General features: G+C 38.3%; 1 protein-coding gene and 1 non-coding gene across 3 annotated transcripts in view; both read left to right on the plus strand.

Moving 5' to 3' along the window:
- PLA2G4A (phospholipase A2 group IVA) overlaps window positions 1-18,215 on the plus strand; it is a 165,047-nt gene that overhangs the window by 45,565 nt on the left and 101,267 nt on the right. The window lies entirely within an intron of this gene.
- On the plus strand, window positions 8,335-8,407 carry TRNAG-UCC (transfer RNA glycine (anticodon UCC)). Its single transcript has one exon. It is a non-coding gene; the product is annotated as a tRNA-Gly (tRNA).

An 18,215-nucleotide genomic window follows, 5' to 3' on the forward strand; every position in this document is an offset into this window, starting at 1 on the left:
GTAGTTCCGTAGGAACTACTTACCTTAGAGTAGGAACTGGCAACCCACTCCCATATTCTTGCCTGGAAAATGCCATGGACAGAGGATCCTGGAGGGCTACAGTCCTTGGGTTTGCAAGAGTCAGACGCAACTGAGCACAGACATATAAAGTAGCAGCATCCTTTTCTGTTATATCAGTTACAGAACTCTGTCCTGGAGAGACAAGGATCTTTATTATGCTTGAGGTGAGGTCACCAGCAGTTTAAATTCTACTTTGAATCTCTTCAACTGGTATGGATCTGATTTCTTAGCAGTCAGTACTTTCTCCATAATCCTCAGGCACTTTGGCAGTGCTTATTTATTGTAGTTCTGGAGAAGGAAATGGCAACCCACTCCAGTATTCTTGCCTGGAGAATCCCATGGACAGAGGAGCCTGGCAGGCTATGGCCTATGGGGTTGCAAGAGTTGGACCGACTAAGCACACACACATTTATTGTAATTAGGACTGGAAAGAGAGTAATGTCACAAATGTCGTTTTAAACCTACTTGAGTTGATATTGCTAACATTATTCAAAAATAAACATGAGACATTAATTCATCTCACAAAATAGCCAACAGGTATGTTTTGGATCCCCATAGTGTATACAGCACAGGTTGCATTCCTGAATTCCAGAAAGCTTGTTATTGATTTATTTACTTATTTATTTGCTGGCCATGCCAGGTGCCTTGTGGGATCTTAGTTCCCTGACCAGGGGTTGAACCCAGGCCCACAGCAGTGAAAGCATCGAGTCCTAACCTCTGGACCACCAGGGAATTCCCCAAAGCTTCTTTTTTAAAGTGAAGGACCCATGAAAAGAATAGTCACCTGACATTAATCACTACTGGAGAAAGGATTGTGTTGTGAGATTCTCTTAACATTTTTAAACAGCATTTGTCATTTGACTTTATCTTGCTTGAGTTATCATCTTTTTTTGAGGGGGAGGAATTGTTGCCACCCCTTGATGTCACCTTGATGAGTTTACAGAAAGAGAGTCTTAGGGAAATAAATTCAATAATAAGGTTGGTAAGAAATAGTAGAGGAACAATACGCAGTGCCAAACTATTTTCGAGAAATTGTAGGTGGTTATTGTGAGAAAAGGCATGGGCCAGCCTGAGCTGCCACTTAAGAGTTTTGATGGCGTTGCTCGGTGAGCTTGATCCATACAAATTACCTAGTAAACAGAGTTTGACATGTTTGCACACAGAATTTCTTTAAAGATAGCTGAAGATAGAACTATAAAAAATGTCCTAAGATCTGCAAAGGATGACAGGAAACTATGCCCACTTCTGTTGTTGATAGTGTCTACATTTATTTAAAAAGGCAAATTTCCATATAGTTTTGCATGTTGGTAGAGAAGCATGATGGAGAAGGCAATTGCACCCCACTCCAGTACTCTTGCCTGGAAAATCCCACGGATGGAGGAACCTGGTGGGCTGCAGTCCATGGGGTCGCTGAGAGTTGGACATGATTCAGTGACTTCCCTTTCACTTTTCACTTTCATGCATTGGAGAAGGAAATGGCAACCCACTCCAGTGTTCTTGCCTGGAGAATCCCAGGGACAGCGGAGCCTGGTGGGCTGCCATCTATGGGGTCCAGTGTTGGACACGACTGAAGCAGCTTAGCAGCCGAGAAGCATGGCCGATTGCTACTGGGTTTTCCAGTTTTTCCTGTGCGTGTGGCAGCTGCACAAATAGCTGACACCTGACAAAATACCTGTATCTGACTTTTAAAAAAATCTAATACTAAGATTGTATCTATTTTTCATTTTGTCCCTTGTAAAGCCCTCCTATTCTAACTAGCTTCATTTCAGAATACCATCTCGTGTTGCTAAAACATCATCATAGCATCAGGAACACCCCCACAGTCTCTCTTGAGGGAGTAAGAGCTGACATTTGAATCATAACATCACACTCATTTCCTTTTTTAAAATTTTTTTTTAACCTCAGAGCACTGGGCCAGCCCCTTCCCAGACATCACTGTTAATCTCGGTTTGTTCAAATGTATCATTAATACCCAGGGCTTCAGGGCCAGCCTTTCCCTGCCTTCCTATGCTCACACCATATGAAGACGTAGTTTGAAGTTCAGATACGCACCTGACTCACCATGTGTTGCTCAGTTGCTAAGTCGTGTTCGACTCTTTGTGACCATATGGACTGCAGCACGCCAGACTCCTCTGTGCTCCACTATCTCCTGGAATTTGCTCAAATTCATGTCCATTGAGCCAGTGACTCACCATAGACTTATTTTTTAAAAAGTAGTTTGCATTAATTTGACCTGACCAGGAGCCAGTCAGTTGTGCCAGTGCCAAGCATTGATTGGATTAGTTAACATTTTATTAAATATTATATTAAACTCTGTATTTTGCATTGCTCCTTTCCTCTTCTAACAGAAGGTATGTATTTGTAGAATGAGCACAGCGACAGTACAATTTCAGTTGGTTATTTAGTTTCCTTTGTGCATATATGAAACAAAGCACACAGCCCTGGCCACAAATCTCATTTTATAACCAAATAAGACAGCTGGCACAAAGGCTGTAGCTCCTTCAGTGAATTTCTGTTCCTTTAAAGAAGTTGGGGAAAACAGATCATGTATGATAATAGGTGATAATGGAGGCTTGTCTCAGAATTCAGAACTAGGTCGATGAAATCATTGACTAAGATGAAATCCCTAAGGATGATATCAGATAATAAATATCATAGTGTTCTTGAAACAATAAAATGCCTTATCAATGCTCAGTGTTTTTAATATCCTAATTATGCACATGTACTGAGAATCCTTGTCTTCTTGGATGCTGAACTCTTTACAAAATTAGCACCATAAACACTAGGGCTTCTAAGGACAGTTATAGAAATGCAGATAGATCTTCTTTCAGCATTCAGGAGACAACCAAGCTTGATGCCAACATTTAAACTCTATGAAGAAAATAAAAATATTTGGGTGAATTGTGAACTCATTGTATTTAAACCAATTTTTACAAATTCTTCCCGGTTAATATTTTAAGGAAACTTCTCAAGGTTTTTTTTTTTTTTAAGTATCCCACACTTTAATTTTTCATAATGTCTTTGTCTATGGGTAAAGTGTATTTTATTTCAGATAAACTCAACAAGATCTGCATAAAATTCTTCATTTTTAAATAGCAGATCTGAGGCTGACCTAATCTCTCCAGATAGTGCTTCTCAAACTTTAATGTGGCTATGAATCAGCACAGGATATTGTCCAAAACGCAGATTCTGATTCAGAAGGTCTGGGGAGTAGATTCTAGCACACAAATGATGCAGACATTGCCCATCTATAGACTGCATTTGGGGGGGCAAGGTCTAGGCAATTTCTTTTATGTTTGCTTATTCTGAGTCTGGGGCTTCTCAGGTGGTTCAGTGGGTAAAGAATATGCTTGCAGTGCAGGAGATGTAGGAGACGGGGATTTGATCCCTGAATCTGGAAGATCCCCTGAAGAGGGGCATGGCAAACCATTCCAGTATTCTTGCCTGGAGAATCCCCACAGTCCATGGGGTTGCAAGAATCAAACACAACTGAGTGACTAACACACACACATCCCGAGTCCACAGTGCTTAAAAGCTCAGAGAAAAGAAAAAAACATCGAAACTTTAATATTCTAAAATGGGCAAAGATTCTAATGTTTTGGGGTTTCTGCTGATTTGCCTTTTCTTAAACGAAATAACCATGAACACTTTAATAACATTTTGTTTTTAAAATTCCTATAAAGGATTAATTACATGGCTCAATATATTATCCTTGAGAAAAATGATAGAAATAAACACAAACATCTTAAAGGTCCACCACAATTATATTATGAAATTCTGAAATTTATAATATAATTGCATGATCATTCTAGATTAAAGCAATGAAGAGAGTAAGGCATCTATTTTTACCATTTCAAAGGTCAGTTCAGTTCAGTTCAGTTCAGTCGCTGAGTCGTGTCTGACTCTATGCGACCCCATGAACTGCAGTATGCCAGGCCTCCCTGTCCATCACCAACTCCTGGAGTTCACTCTGATTCATGTCCATTGAGTCAGGGATGCCATCCAACCATCTCATCCTCTGTCGTCCCCTTCTCCTCCTGCCCTCAATCTTTCTAAGCATCAGGGTCTTTTCAAATGAGTCAGCTCTCTGCATTAGGTGGCCAAAGTACTAGAGTTTCAGCTTCAACATCAGTCCTTCCAATGAACACCCAGGACTGATCTCCTTTAGAATGGACTGGTTGGATCTCCTTGCAGTCCAAGGGACTCTCAAGAGTCTTCTCCAACACCACACTTCAAAAGCATCAATTCTTCGGCGCTCAGCTTTCTTCACAGTCCAACTGTCACATCCATACATGACTACCGGAAAAGCCATAGCCTTGACTAGACAAACTTTTGTTGGCAAAGTAACGTCTCTGCTTTTTAATATGCTGTCTAGGTTGGTTATAACTTTCCTTCCAAGGAGCAAGTGTCTTTTAATTTCATGACTGCAATCACCATCTACAGTGATTTTGGAGCCAAAAAAAATAAAGCCAGACACTGTTTCCACTGTTTCCCCATCTATTTGCCAAGAAGTGATGGGACCAGATGCCATGATCTTAGTTTTCTGAATGTTGAGCTTTAAGCCAACTTTTTCACTCTCTTCTTTCACCTTCATCAAGAGGCTCTTTAGTTCTTCTTCACTTTCTGCCATAAGGGTGATGTTATCTGCATATCTGAGGTTATTGATATTTCTCCTGGCAATCTTGATTCCAGCTTGTGCTTCCACCAGCCCAGCGTTTCTCATGATGTACTCTGCATATAAGTTAAATAAGCAGGGTGACAATATACAGCCTTGACTCCTTTTCCTATTTGGAACCAGCCTGTCATTCCATGTCCAGTTCTAACTGTTGCTTCCTTGACCTGCATACAGGTTTCTCAAGAAGCAGGTCAGGTGGTCTGGTATTCCCATCTCTCTCAGAATTTTCCACAGTTTATTGTGATCCACACAGTCAAAGGCTTTGGCATAGTCAATAAAGCAGAAATAAAGGTCAGAGTACACAGTTTAAGTGAAATGACCAAGCGTATGGAAGGTACTGTATACCTGTACAGATATAGTACACTCTTTCTCTCATGTACATCAATATAGTCTCCCTGTCGTATACACAAATATACTTTTCCTCTCATATACACAAATATATTCTCTATAAATATTTTAATATGTTTTAATGCTCCCTCAACTTAGTAATCTGTGATTTTATTTAGGACATTTCTAAGAACTCAGGCAGGGTAAATTTAGGTAGTCTGCTTTTCATTGCTGTAACATTGTGAAATACTATTTCTCTCTCCGCAAAGAGCTTTGATTGAGATGTGTACTCAAAGGGTGTTGACTGCAAGAAGTTTGGATAAAAGCTTATCATTACTGAGAACTTGGCTGTTCTTCACAGAAGAGGTTTCAATTGTCATCTTTCACTTATTGTCAAAGAATATATAAAAACATGGTGATTCAAAAGGAATGGAAGACTTTTAAAGTATTCTGGACCACCTGACTTCTTGTGGGGATTCAGGAAGAGTGCTGGGTTTGTACCCCTTGGTCATCTTGCGGAGAGAGGAAGCACACACACTTGGGGCTTTACTTCTACTTTCTGGATTGGCGTGGAGTTGAGGATCAGCAACAGTACTGATGCAGGGCTTGTGACCTGGGGCATGCAAGTGGAGCATCTTTAGATGGTTTGAACTAAAAGCAGACGTTTGTTTACACTAATTCATATGTAAAATAGGCATCAAGTACAGACGCTTACTCCTTGGAAGAAAAGTTATGAGCAATCTAGATAGTATATTCAAAAGCAGAGACATTACTTTGCCGACTAAGGTCCGTCTAGTCAAAGCTATGGTTTTTCCTGTGGTCATGTACGGATGTGAGAGTTGGACTGTGAAGAAGGCTGAGCACCGAAGAACTGATGCTTTTGAACTGTAATGTTGGAGAAGACTCTTGAGAGTCCCTTGGACTGCAAGGAGATCCAACCAGTTCATTCTGAAGGAGATCAGCCCTGGGATTTCTTTGGAAGGCGTGATGCTGAAGCTGAAACTCCAGTACTTTGGCCATCTCATGTGAGGAGTTGACTCATTGGAAAAGACTTTGATGCTGGGAGGGATTGAGGGCAGGAGGAGAAGGGGACAACAGAGGATGAGATGGTTGAATGGCATCACTGACTCGATGGACACGAGTCTGAGTGAACTCCGGAAGTTGGTGATGGACAGGGAGGCCTGGTGTGCTGCGATTCATGGGATCGCAGAGTCGGACACAACTGAGCGACTGAACTGACTGACTGAACTGACTAATTGTTTGCAAGTGTTCAATTCTTTTTGAATCATTCTGTGCTGCTTTTTATGTTTTTCAGTCCTATGGAGTAATTACTCTGAGAGTTCACACATCTCTGTGTAGTGAAATGACTATTCTCCACGCTAATGAAGTCCATAAAATTTCATCTTTTATGATTTTTCTAAACCACATTAACTTTGGCTCTGAGCCCCTGGCTTACAGATTAGGTGGGGGATTAAGGGTAATCTCCCCCTCCTCAGGGTCCTTCAGGTATTTTAGTCACTTAGTGCCTAGTTTCTCAGTCGTGTCCGACTCTTTGTGACCCCATGGACTGTAGCTCACCAGGGTTCCTCTACTCATGGGATTCTCCAGGCAAGAATCCTGGAGTGGGTAGTCATGCCCTTCTCCAGGGGATCTTCTCGACTCAGAGTTCCGATCCGGTCTCTTGCATTGTAGGTGGATTCTTCCCCAGTCACCCAGGCTGCTGTCGTTGGTATCAAACCTTCAGCTAAATGTTGTTTGCATGGATCTGCGCTTTCCCCTAGGACAGGCGCTAGGACGTCTCAGAGTAGTCTTCCTGGTGATCACATGCCACACCAGAGAGAGACTCCACTCCTGTGCTCAGAGCTACAGTGCTTACAGACCAGACTCTGTGACCATCCCATAGTCATCAGGCTGTGCACAGAACAGCAGAAGCATGACTTTTCAACTCTTGTAGAAACTGCAGAAAATCAAAACTCTTCTGAGCTTTAGGACAGGTAGCCCTCTTGTCTCTCCAAAGCAGCGGTCTGAATTCTGTCACCTCGAGACCATCCAGAGGATTAAACTTCTTCAAAGGATGTGACTCCCAACACAAAGTGTTAATAATTCCCTGGGAAAGGCAGTCAGAACTCATCCTTCCTATTTGTAAATGTTGGGCCGAGAGGCATGGTGTTAGGTCTTCATTAGAAGCAAGGGCAATGTAGAAATTACTATGAAAATACATTATCCTCTCCTATAGCCAATTTTTTTTTTTTTTTTTTGCCACACCATAGTGGATCTTAGGTGAGGTGAAGTCACTCAGTTGTGCCCGACTCTTTGCGACCCCGTGGACTGTAACCTACTAGGCTCCTCTGTCCATGGGATTCTCCAGGCAAGAATACTGGAGTGGGTTGCCATTTCCTTCTTCAGGGGATCTTCCCAACCCAGGGATCGAACCCAAGTCTCCCGCATTGGAGGCCGACGCTTTAACCTCTGAGCCACCAGGGAAGCCCATAGGGGATCTTAGTTCATGACTATAAGGGATCTTGGTTCCCAAACCAGGGCTTGACCTCAGACCTCGGATAGTGGAAGAATGGATTCTTAACCACTGGACCATCAGGAAAGTCCCTTACTCTAGCTGTCCTTGAGTTCCACAGTGATCAGAATCTCCAGGGAGGAGGCAGGATGTATTTATGAAAGAAAATGGTCTTCAGGGGCAAAACGCTACTCAGCAGTCTTGTGTCTTCAGGCAAGTTTCCTGTCTTTTTTTTTTTCCTCATCTTAGAGATGTTGAGAGAATTCAGTGAGCTGATACCTGTGATGCATTTACATGCCTCATGCGTAGTAATTACTCAATGAATATTATATATTATTGTTAAAATGATTTTGGATATGAATGTAAGAAGACATTAATTTCTTATATATAATCTTTATATGAATCAAAGAATTTTCTATTTAGGTAGATTATTCACTTGACATAATTTTCAGGTTTTCATCTTGGAAACAGGAAATTTCCATTCTGAATTTCTGTGTTGAGCAGATGATTGGATCCTTGCCACACACCCGCCCACCCCGCCCCCGCCAACACTCTGGTCTTTTTTTTCAAATTAATTTATTTTTTGATTGAAGGATAATTGCTTTACAGAATTTTTTCTGCCTTTTGTTTCTTTTTCAGCTCAAGAGAAATGGTGGAATGCTGCTTTCACTGTCTTATTGATACTCTTGGGCGCAGTTCACTCGTTTGCTGCCTTGACAGCTGTCCAGGCCTCTGTTTAGCACTTATCACACGCAGAAATTCCCTGGTGGTCCAGTGGTTAGGACTCTGTGCTTCCACTGCAGGGGACCAGGGTTCAATCCCTGGTCTGGGAACTAAGATTTACAAGTCACATGGCATGGCCCCCCAGTGAAACAAAAACAATCCCTTCCCACAAAATACTTGTCACATGTACTTGTAAGGCAGGGGCCTAGTTCTTACTTTTTAGAGAATAAGCGCTTGAGTCTGGAAGATCTCAGAGAATTTTGGGTGAATGAATAAAATGCATAAATATATATAACTATACCTTTCTTCTTGGATATTGTTTCCTTTTTTGCCTCACTAGAGAGAGAATTAAAAAAACAATTTCATATTGCATTTTTGTAGACTATAAACACTTCTGCTATTTTTATCCATAGCTATCCAAAATTTTCATAGGTTTCAAACTTATAACACCTTGGATTGATTTATAACATAATTAATCTTTTCTTGGATTAATTATGGAATTGCAAATACTTCTTTTTATAAATGGCACTGCTGTTGTCATCTCTTCTGAATCAAACTTTTCCCTAACATCAGTGGTGATTGAACATGAATTTTGGTTTACTAAATATTTTTGTAATATTTTTGAGTATCCACCCATGACTCTAAAAATTCTGAAATATTTCCCAGTGAGCTTTTTATGGAAAATAATTTCAAGATGAGCAAAGTATTCTGGAACACACACATCTGTCTCTTATCTCTTATCTAGTATTTTCTATGTGGTAGGAAAATAGAAATGTATTAGAGAGGCTTTGTTGTTTAGAACTTAATTAGAATGTCATGCAATTTATTAAGTTGTCAAATGGTTTTGTGAGTATGGTTAGTCTTTTTCCTCTCTATCTAAATTTCAATGGATTTTTTGTTTGTTTACAGGTATATATTTGGGTGTTTTAGGTAAATGTAGTGAATGACACTATTTTATGATATTTTGTTAACATCAATGGATCCTTGGTGGATTTCACCACGTTTATTCAATAAGATAAATAGAGCTATATTCCAGTGGTATATTTGGCAGCCATGCTTCTGTGAGATAATTTATTGGCAGGTTCCTGTCAAGGTGAAGAGTACATTACCAGTAGTAGTAGGGACACAGCCCATGTGTTCTCTTTTTATTTTTTTAAGACTTATCAGTAGTGGATCTTGCTCACCTGGTCTTCTGGGGAATTCCCTCATTTAGTTCTTTATTGTGTATATATCTTATACTTGAGCTTCTTCATCTTAAAAAAATTTTTTATGTTTTTCATACATGTTATTTAACATCTCAGTGTTCTACAAAGTATCTTTAATTTTCTAAAGTTAAAGGAAAAAAACCCTAATTTTTAAAACCGTTTTTACATCTGAGTAATAATAACCTTCTTGTTATGTGCTAAGTAGACACTCTTTGTCCAAAATCATATACCACTTCTATTAATATATTGAACTGCTGTGATTAGTATGTAGTGGAATTAAACTAGAAAACAGGTTAAATGTTTCTTGAATTTCCAAAGAAAAGCATACTGTTAAAGTTTTCATTTCAAAGAGAGTGGCTCTGCTGGTCTAAAATTTATGGGAAGACACTTATCATATATATTATTTTAGTATATTTTATATTTTAACTTTTTTCTTAAGAAGAAAATTGTATGAAGCAGAGATTGAAATGACTAGTTAAAGTTCACTGAGATCTGGTATGAGGGGTTTTGTAGATTTTGCTACTTTTTGGAAGCACTTTTACCTTCTCACTCCTCATTTGATGTATCAGTACGTTTTTCATAAAATGTTTTAGATAAAATCCTAGACAAATTATTTTAAGTTGGTGTTCAAAGCATAATCTAAAGTTCCAGATGCAAAATGAAATAACAGTTCTGAAATTTCATCTTTGGAAAAGAAATGTTACACATCACCCAGTGCTTACCCCAGCATTATTAATGTCATCAATGCTTGCTGAATCAATTATGTGTGCACACACACACACATATATTATTTTTTCAGATTCTTTTCCCTTATAGGTTATTACAAAGTGTTCCCTGTGCTCTATAGGAGGTCCTTGTTGGTTATTTATTTTATATACGTTAATGGTAGTGAGTTTATGTTAACCTTAAACTAATTTATCCTTCCTCCCTCCTAGACTTTTTTTTAATGAGGATTAAATGAGATTGTGAAATGCTTAGAAAAGTGCTTGATGCATAATGTACACAATGTGTTTGTTAAATGAATAAACAAAAATGCTAAGCAGAGTTCTTAGGATTTTATATTTCATATACCCATTTCTGTAGCACTGTGAGATATGTGATGTTGTTAATTTTACCAATATAGGGATTTGTTTAAAGATATTAAATGAATAGCCCCAAATCACACAGCTGTCACTGTTTTGGGGCGAGAGCTCAAGCCTGTCTCATGCTGATGTCTATTCGTGCAGCAGCTTTGCCTTTGAGCTATTTATAACCTAGCTGGGAAGATGAAACGAGTGCAAATAGCTCACAGATTGTGTGTTTAGATTACACAGTATTACTAATTTTGAAAAGTGTTGACAGTAAGCTTCTGAGAAGGCTTTACAGCTTGAATAGAGGTATAGATGGGTTTTATAACTTAAGTAGAGTTTTAATGTCTGGAATGGATATGGATGTGGGATATTTCAATTTGGAAAAAATATAAGAAAATATTTTAAAAATGGGATTGACATAGCCCATTGAATTACACTACTTAGGGAATTTGGCTAATTTCTAATGATTTATCCCAAGAATAAATATCAGATAGCAAGGATAATGCCCTCTAGAGCAGTGGTTCTAAACTGGTGATTAGTTTTGGCCCCAGCCACATGGGGAAATGTCTGGAGATACTTTTATCTTGATTTATTTTTTAATTTATTTGGCCACCCTGTGTGGCGTGTAGGATACTAGTTCCCTGACCAGGGATCAAACCTGCACCCCTTGCACTGGAAGCATGAAGTCTTAACCATCAGACCATCAGGGAAGTCCCTGGAGACATTTTTACTTGTCACAATTGGGAGATCCTGCTGGCTTCTAGTGGTTAGAGGTCACAGACAGTGCCCCAGAGCAAAGGATTATCTATCCTCAAATGTCAATAATGTCAAAATTAAGAACTCCTGTGCCATCTATGGGGTTGCACAGAGTCAGACACGACTGAAGCGACTTAGTAGTAGTAGTAGTAGTTTTAATGAAAAAGAATTATTCTTGTGTAGAGTAGAATTATATATACATATAATATATTGATAAATCCACATAGCTAAAATTAATGATACAAATATATTAATATGATTTATAATTCTACAGAAGAATTTCTAGAGATTTACTCTCTCCAACCTAAAGGGATTCCAAGAAACATCCCTAGTTTATGAATCTTTAAAACATTCCAAGCAGAAATACTGATAACAGAAATATTTTTGTTTTCTTCCAAAAAGGCATCATAGAGATTTAATTAAGAGGGCAATGTAGGTAACAACAAAACTTGCTGTTCTGTTTTAGATCTATGTTTAGCTTTCTTTGGGTCATTTTCCATGTATCTTTGTTCTTTCATCAACACCAGCATTCTTTACGATAAGTTGTTTTTGCTATATGCCAGGTGGTAACTTGCTTCCTTACTCTAGTAAGTCAGTTAGTACAAAATGTACCAAGTCAATTGTGAGTAGATATTATGGGCTTTCTTTCTGACATCCATTTGGCTGATGGTACATTCTGATAGTTTCATGTTCATTTCAAAAGGAAACATGTGATGCTGAGCAGACACCATGCAAGATCAGAGGCTGTGAGAAAAAAGGAAAATGAAAAATAGGAGGTGTTCAAACTGGAGACTCTGCCTGATAAAGGGATCCCTAAACAGTGTTAATAAAATGGCTTCATAATTTCAAACAAAGAAAAACCATTCTATAATTATTTGAGTTCCAGACTATGCTGCCTTAATTATAAGGGTTTTGCACATCTTTCCCCAATTTATATAGAATCACTATCAAAGATCTGTTTTACTAAACCACATCAAATTCTTCACTAACTTTTCCAGCTTCTGCATTTGCAGCAATTTACAGGGGTTACCCTTCAGCACCTATAGCCATAACAATTCTAATTTTGAGCCCATTCTGGCGGGAGTAGGGGCTGCTACTCATAAACCCTTAGCACTTTGCCCTATTTTTTGAGTTATTAAGGAAGCCACTCTGGGATTTGAAGATATGCTTATTTATTCATTTATATTTGTGTTTACTACTTGGAAATAAAAGTTAAATTCAAATGCACTTGGAAAAAATAACTGACATTGATATTTGTGTATTAAAATACAAATAAATGGGGTAGGACAAAGTACTAGGAAGTATGAAACATACTAACAAAGAGTAGAAAGAAGTTAGAGAGGAGAGATGGTTGTGCCTATAATAAAGGTCACCACTTCTACAGTATTGCTGAGAGCTAGTTAAAGATTATGTGGAATTATTTTAATTTTATGAAGATGAGGCCACTAGGAGACATGATTGGCAGTGCCCAATGTAACCCGAGAGGAAAATAGAAGTTGACTTATGAACTAGATAAGGGAAGCATAGAGAGAACATCTCATTCCATGCATCTTTTAAGTGACCCTTATCTTGGATAGTCTTAGGACAAGGACGTGAATAACATTTAGTTATGAATGACTAGTGTTTAGTTATCAGCTAAACTGTCCAATGAAAACACAATGATATGCTTAAGTAAAAGAGAAGCAATGTTCTCTTAGATAGAACAGATGCTTCTGCCATCAATGTGGCTGTGCAGCATGTTTGAAATATGTGGATTCCAGATTTGCTCCATGGCCTGAATGTTCTAGTGCCTGTTGGAGGAGGGTCACTGACCAGAAAGAAACCTGGGGTCCAGTTTGGGAGGCCTTGTAGGCCTGTTATCACAATGATTAGGCTTGCACTGAAGGTCAAAAGTGTTTCACAAAGACAAGTATGGCAGCATTATGGAGAGTGGCTTGAATGTGGGAAGATAAGCAACAAACAAAATTATGTGACTAGTCCAGGTGACTTAGCTGAACTGGGTAGGTGACTTTTCGAGAGGAACTGAGGAGCCAGCATATTAAACGTTAAATAGGTAAAAGCTGGAAACAGGAGCTATGAGGAAAAGAGAATGACTCTCATGTTTCTGCCTCAAACAGCTAGAAATGATGGTACTATTCAATAAAGTAAGAAATTCGGGAAAAATAACACATTTTTATTTCAGTTTTTTTGGTTTTGTTTTGCTTTGTTTTTTCTTTCCTTTTGCATTTAGGGAAAAAAATTCAAAATGGACTACTTAGCAATAGATGATATATGGGTGTATAATGAAGAATCTTGTATTTGTCATTTCCTTAAGGCTACAAGGAGGAATGTATGATGACTGCCATTTAAACCTGAAGATGATTGGCTTTAGAGGATCTGAGAATAGTTATCCTATAGGATTGATATGTGCCGTGTGACTTGAAGGGTGCACACTGAGTATTCTTAAGACTGTATAGGCCTTCCCTGGTGGTCCAGTGGTGAGAACTCTGTCCACCCACTGCAGGGGACATGGGTTTGCTTCCTGGTCAGGGAACTAAGACCCCACATGCTGTGTGATAGGGCCACAAAAAACCCCGAAACTGTATAAGTAGCTGTGATAATTCCTTTTCAAATGTTTTTGACTACGTTAGCACTAAATTTTTTAGAGTTTACTTTCTTCTAAAACATTCTAATGGAGATTTGTAAGACCAATGAAGAGAAAGTCCATAGTTTAGTGGTAAGCTGGGGATAAAAGATTTCAGATACAATGAGGAAACAGAGATGTTGTTAGGGAATCAGGAAAAAAAAATGTTTTGAACACAAAAGAAGATAATTGTGTAAAGGGCATTGCATATATGCCAAATCAAATGAAAATTGAGAAGAAAAACGTACTGAATTTGACATTGAAGTTATGATAGGGGCATGGTGACTGTCAGGAGTTAATGAGAGGAGGTTGATATAGAGAAATGTTTGTTAAAAAGTACACACTTCCAGTTATAAGAAGAATAAGTTCTGGGGCTGTAATGTACAGCATGCTGAGTGTAGCTAATAACATTGTACTTTGTTTCTGGGACTTCCCTGGTAGTCCAGTGGCTAAGACTCTGCACCCCCAGTGCTGGAGACCTGAGTTCCTTCCCTGGTCAGGGAACTAGATCCCACCTGCCACAACTAAGACCTGGCACAGTCAAATAAATAAATAAATCTAAAATTAAAAAAAAAAACTTGTATTATGTTCCTAAAATTAGCTAGGAAAGTAGATCTTAAACGTTCTTACCATAAAAAAGAAAAGGCAATTATGTTAGGAAATGGAGGTGTTAACTAGATCAACTGTGGTAATCATTTGGCAGTAGGTATGTGTAGCAAATAATCATATTTTATGCCTCAAACTTACACAGTGTCATTTGTCAATTACATCTCAATAAAATTGTGAAATAAGAGAGAATAGACTGATTATGGTAATAAAATAAGGCAGAGCATAATAGGTCAGGTGTTTATGGGTAATGGGACTTAGAAGCAGTACATATAAACTATATTATTTTTCAAAAAACTTTGATAGGAGAGAGGAAAGATCTTGAGGAATTGGCAGAATCAATTAAAGGTGTATTTGTTTTTTAGAATAATCAATGTTTGTTTATATTTATAGGTTGAAAGGAAGTAGCCATGCCCACATAAATATATACAAATTACATTTGGAGTTGGGGATAAATAAATGAGAAATCTCTGAAAGGAGGTGGAATAGTCTGAAATTGAGAAAAGAGTACATGGAAACTTATTCTTCTCAGACATCAGGGAAGAGTTTAAGTATGAATAAATACAATTTCATATTATAAATATATTTTTTAAATTGTGAGGGATGGGGAAGAGAAACTAGAAGAGAACATTTAATCCTCTCCTTCTTGTTTTCCTAGTGAAGTATACACCTGAGTTGTTTTCTTAGATGATAAATAGTGAGTAGGGTAGGTGACTCGAGAAAAGCAGTAAATGTTTGAACAACCACATGGAGGATGAAAATAAAAAAGAATAGGGATTAGTTATATGTTTGTTCAAGTTAATAGTTAAATGATCATTGGACTATGCTGAAGCAACTAACAGTAGAGCATTCCTTTCTCCTAAGAGCAATTTAGAAAATACAGATTAAATTAATTTTTTAAATGTCTGAAAGATTTAAAAGCCGCTGAGTCAACTAGGATTTGAGGAACTAAGATCTCAGTAGGAAGAAAAGTCATTGAATTAGGTCCAGTATTCTGCTAGCCGCTTCCTGCTCAATCCACTGTGCAATCTCAGTGGGTATAGGGGTGATGGGGATGTGAGATGTGGCCAGGTAGTGAAGAATCCACTAGAACTTTGGCAATCTCAAAGGACTTGGGGATATAAAAGCTGGATTTCAGAACCAAGTCAGTGAGAATTTGAGGGGCAAGATCCCTGAGAGAAGAGAAGCATAGAGGAGCCCGGAAGTCAGCACCTGAACCATGTGTAGGAGCCAAATTTGTAATTTATGCAAGACAGCAGGCTAAGAGGCCAACACAAACTATGAGAAAAGAAAAGCAGTGTTGTTGGCAGTGTCATAGTGCCAAGAGGACAAGACAAATGGGTACTAGAGCTGCCAGATAAAAGGGGCCAAGGAAATGCCCCAGGCTCTCAGTTGAGAGTGGATAAGAAGTAGACTGAACTTTAAAAATTCTGGGTTGTAGGCTATACACATCCCCAAATGTTCAAGATAATGCCTTCCTAATGATTGCCAACAAAGGTCCATCTAGTCAAGGCTATGGTTTTTCCGGTGGTCATGTATGGATATGAAAGTTGGACTGTGAAGAAAGCTGAGCACCGAAGAATTGATGCTTTTGAAGTGTGGTGCTGGAAAAGACTCTTGAGAGTCCCTTGGACTGCAAGGAGATCCAACCAGTCCACCGTAAAGGAGATCAGTCCTCGGTGTTCTTTGGAACGACTGATGCTAAAGCTGAAACTCCAGTACTTTGGCCACCTCATGTGAAGAGCTGACTCATTGGAAAGGACTCTGATGCTGGGAGGGATTGGGGGCAGGAGGAGAAGGGGACAACAGAGGACGAGATGGCTAGATGGCATCACCGACTCGATGGACATGAGTTTGGGTGAACTCCAGGAATTGGTGATGGACAGGGAGGCCTGGCGTGCTGCGATTCATGGGGTCGCAAAGAGTCGGACACGACTGAGTGACTGAACTGAACTGAACTGAACTCAAGGAATTTGAAGAGAGAGAATTAGTAAACTGAATAGGCTAGTAGAAAGTATCCAGATTAAAATACAGAGAAAAAAAATGTGAAATAAAATATAGATTAAAGTATAATGAATATCTGGGGTATGATTTAAAAATCTCTGGGGAAGAGAAAGAGAATGGGGCAGAAATAATATTTGAAGATATAATGGCTGAGAATTTTCTGTAACTGATAAAAATGCTGTTATGAACTCAAGGGTAAATACAAAAAAATCAGATTTTATGCATATTGCATTAAAACTGTTGAAAACTAAAGGCAAAGAAAAAACATCCTAAAAGCTTATCCAGAGGGGAAAAGACATATTCAGAATAGCAAGAGCTGACTCACTGGAAAAGACCCTGATGCTGGAAAAGGCTGACAGCAGGAGAAAGGGGCGACAGAGGATAAGATGGTTAGATGGTATCACGACTCAGCAGACATGAGTTTGAACAAATTCTGGGAGATGGTGAAGGACAAGGAAGCCTGGTGTGCTGCAGTCCATGGGGTCGCAAACAGTCACACACTACTGAGCAACTGAACAAGAGAAAACCAAAAAACTGAAAGTAAATTCCTCAACAGATCAGATCGAAGCCATGAGGTAACAGAATGACATTTTTCAAGTGCTGAAATAAAATAAGAATAATAATTTACAGTATAATCATTTACTATAAAATGCAATAATAATTATCATAATAATTTATTATAAAACCATTATTTATTATAAACTGTAATAATACTAATTAGTTGCTACAAGCTTAAATGAATACAGTAGACAGTCTGTAAGTCCATAAACACTTATACAACCACTTGATTAATGAAATGTTTATATTGTAGTATTAAATGGTTAAAGACAGCATTTCTAATAAATAATGCCAAGTTTATTGGACAAGATTTTGAGTATGTCTTTTACTCAAGAACATATCCAACAGACCAATAGAAACACATAAAGAATTAGTCAACCTCAGATGGTCATGCAAGATGTGTGAATTTAATCTATAATGAGATATTGTTACATATCCACCAGATGTTTAAAATTACAAAACTGACAATATTAAATATTGAGAATGATTTCTGCCATGTGAGTATTAACATCCGGATGTGCAAAGGCCTAATAATTCCACATCCAAGTAATTGCATTCTTAGGAATTTCACATTAGAAACATAAAAATGTGTGCACCAAATGTCACGTCCAAGAATGTCCATAGCAGCATCATTAGTAATAGCCCAAAGTAGAAACAATCCAATGTCCACTAACGGTGGAATGGATAAACATTTTAGGAAATACTCAAACAGTAAAACAGTTTACATTAATAATGAATGAATGTGTTATTCTACACATGTCAATATGGATGAGTCTCACAAACTTAATGGTGAGCAGAGTAAGCCAGACTGATACATACAGGAGTACATACTGTTCTTGATTCTATTTATATAAGGGTAAAAATAAAAGTAAAAATATTCTCTACTGACAATGTAATGGTCACCCTCCTGGAGGAGATGGGGAAGGCTTTTGGAGTGCTGATATTGTTCTGTATCTCGATCTGGGTGGTGGTATCATGGATGAATTCATTTTATGAAAATTCATCAAACTGTATGATTAAAATCATCTATTAATAATTTTTCTGCATCTATCTTATCCTTCAATAAAAATATTACATTAAGAAAGGGACTAAACTG

This window comes from Ovis aries, chromosome 12 (assembly GCF_016772045.2).
Source record: "Ovis aries strain OAR_USU_Benz2616 breed Rambouillet chromosome 12, ARS-UI_Ramb_v3.0, whole genome shotgun sequence".
NCBI classification, from domain to species: domain Eukaryota; kingdom Metazoa; phylum Chordata; class Mammalia; order Artiodactyla; family Bovidae; genus Ovis; species Ovis aries.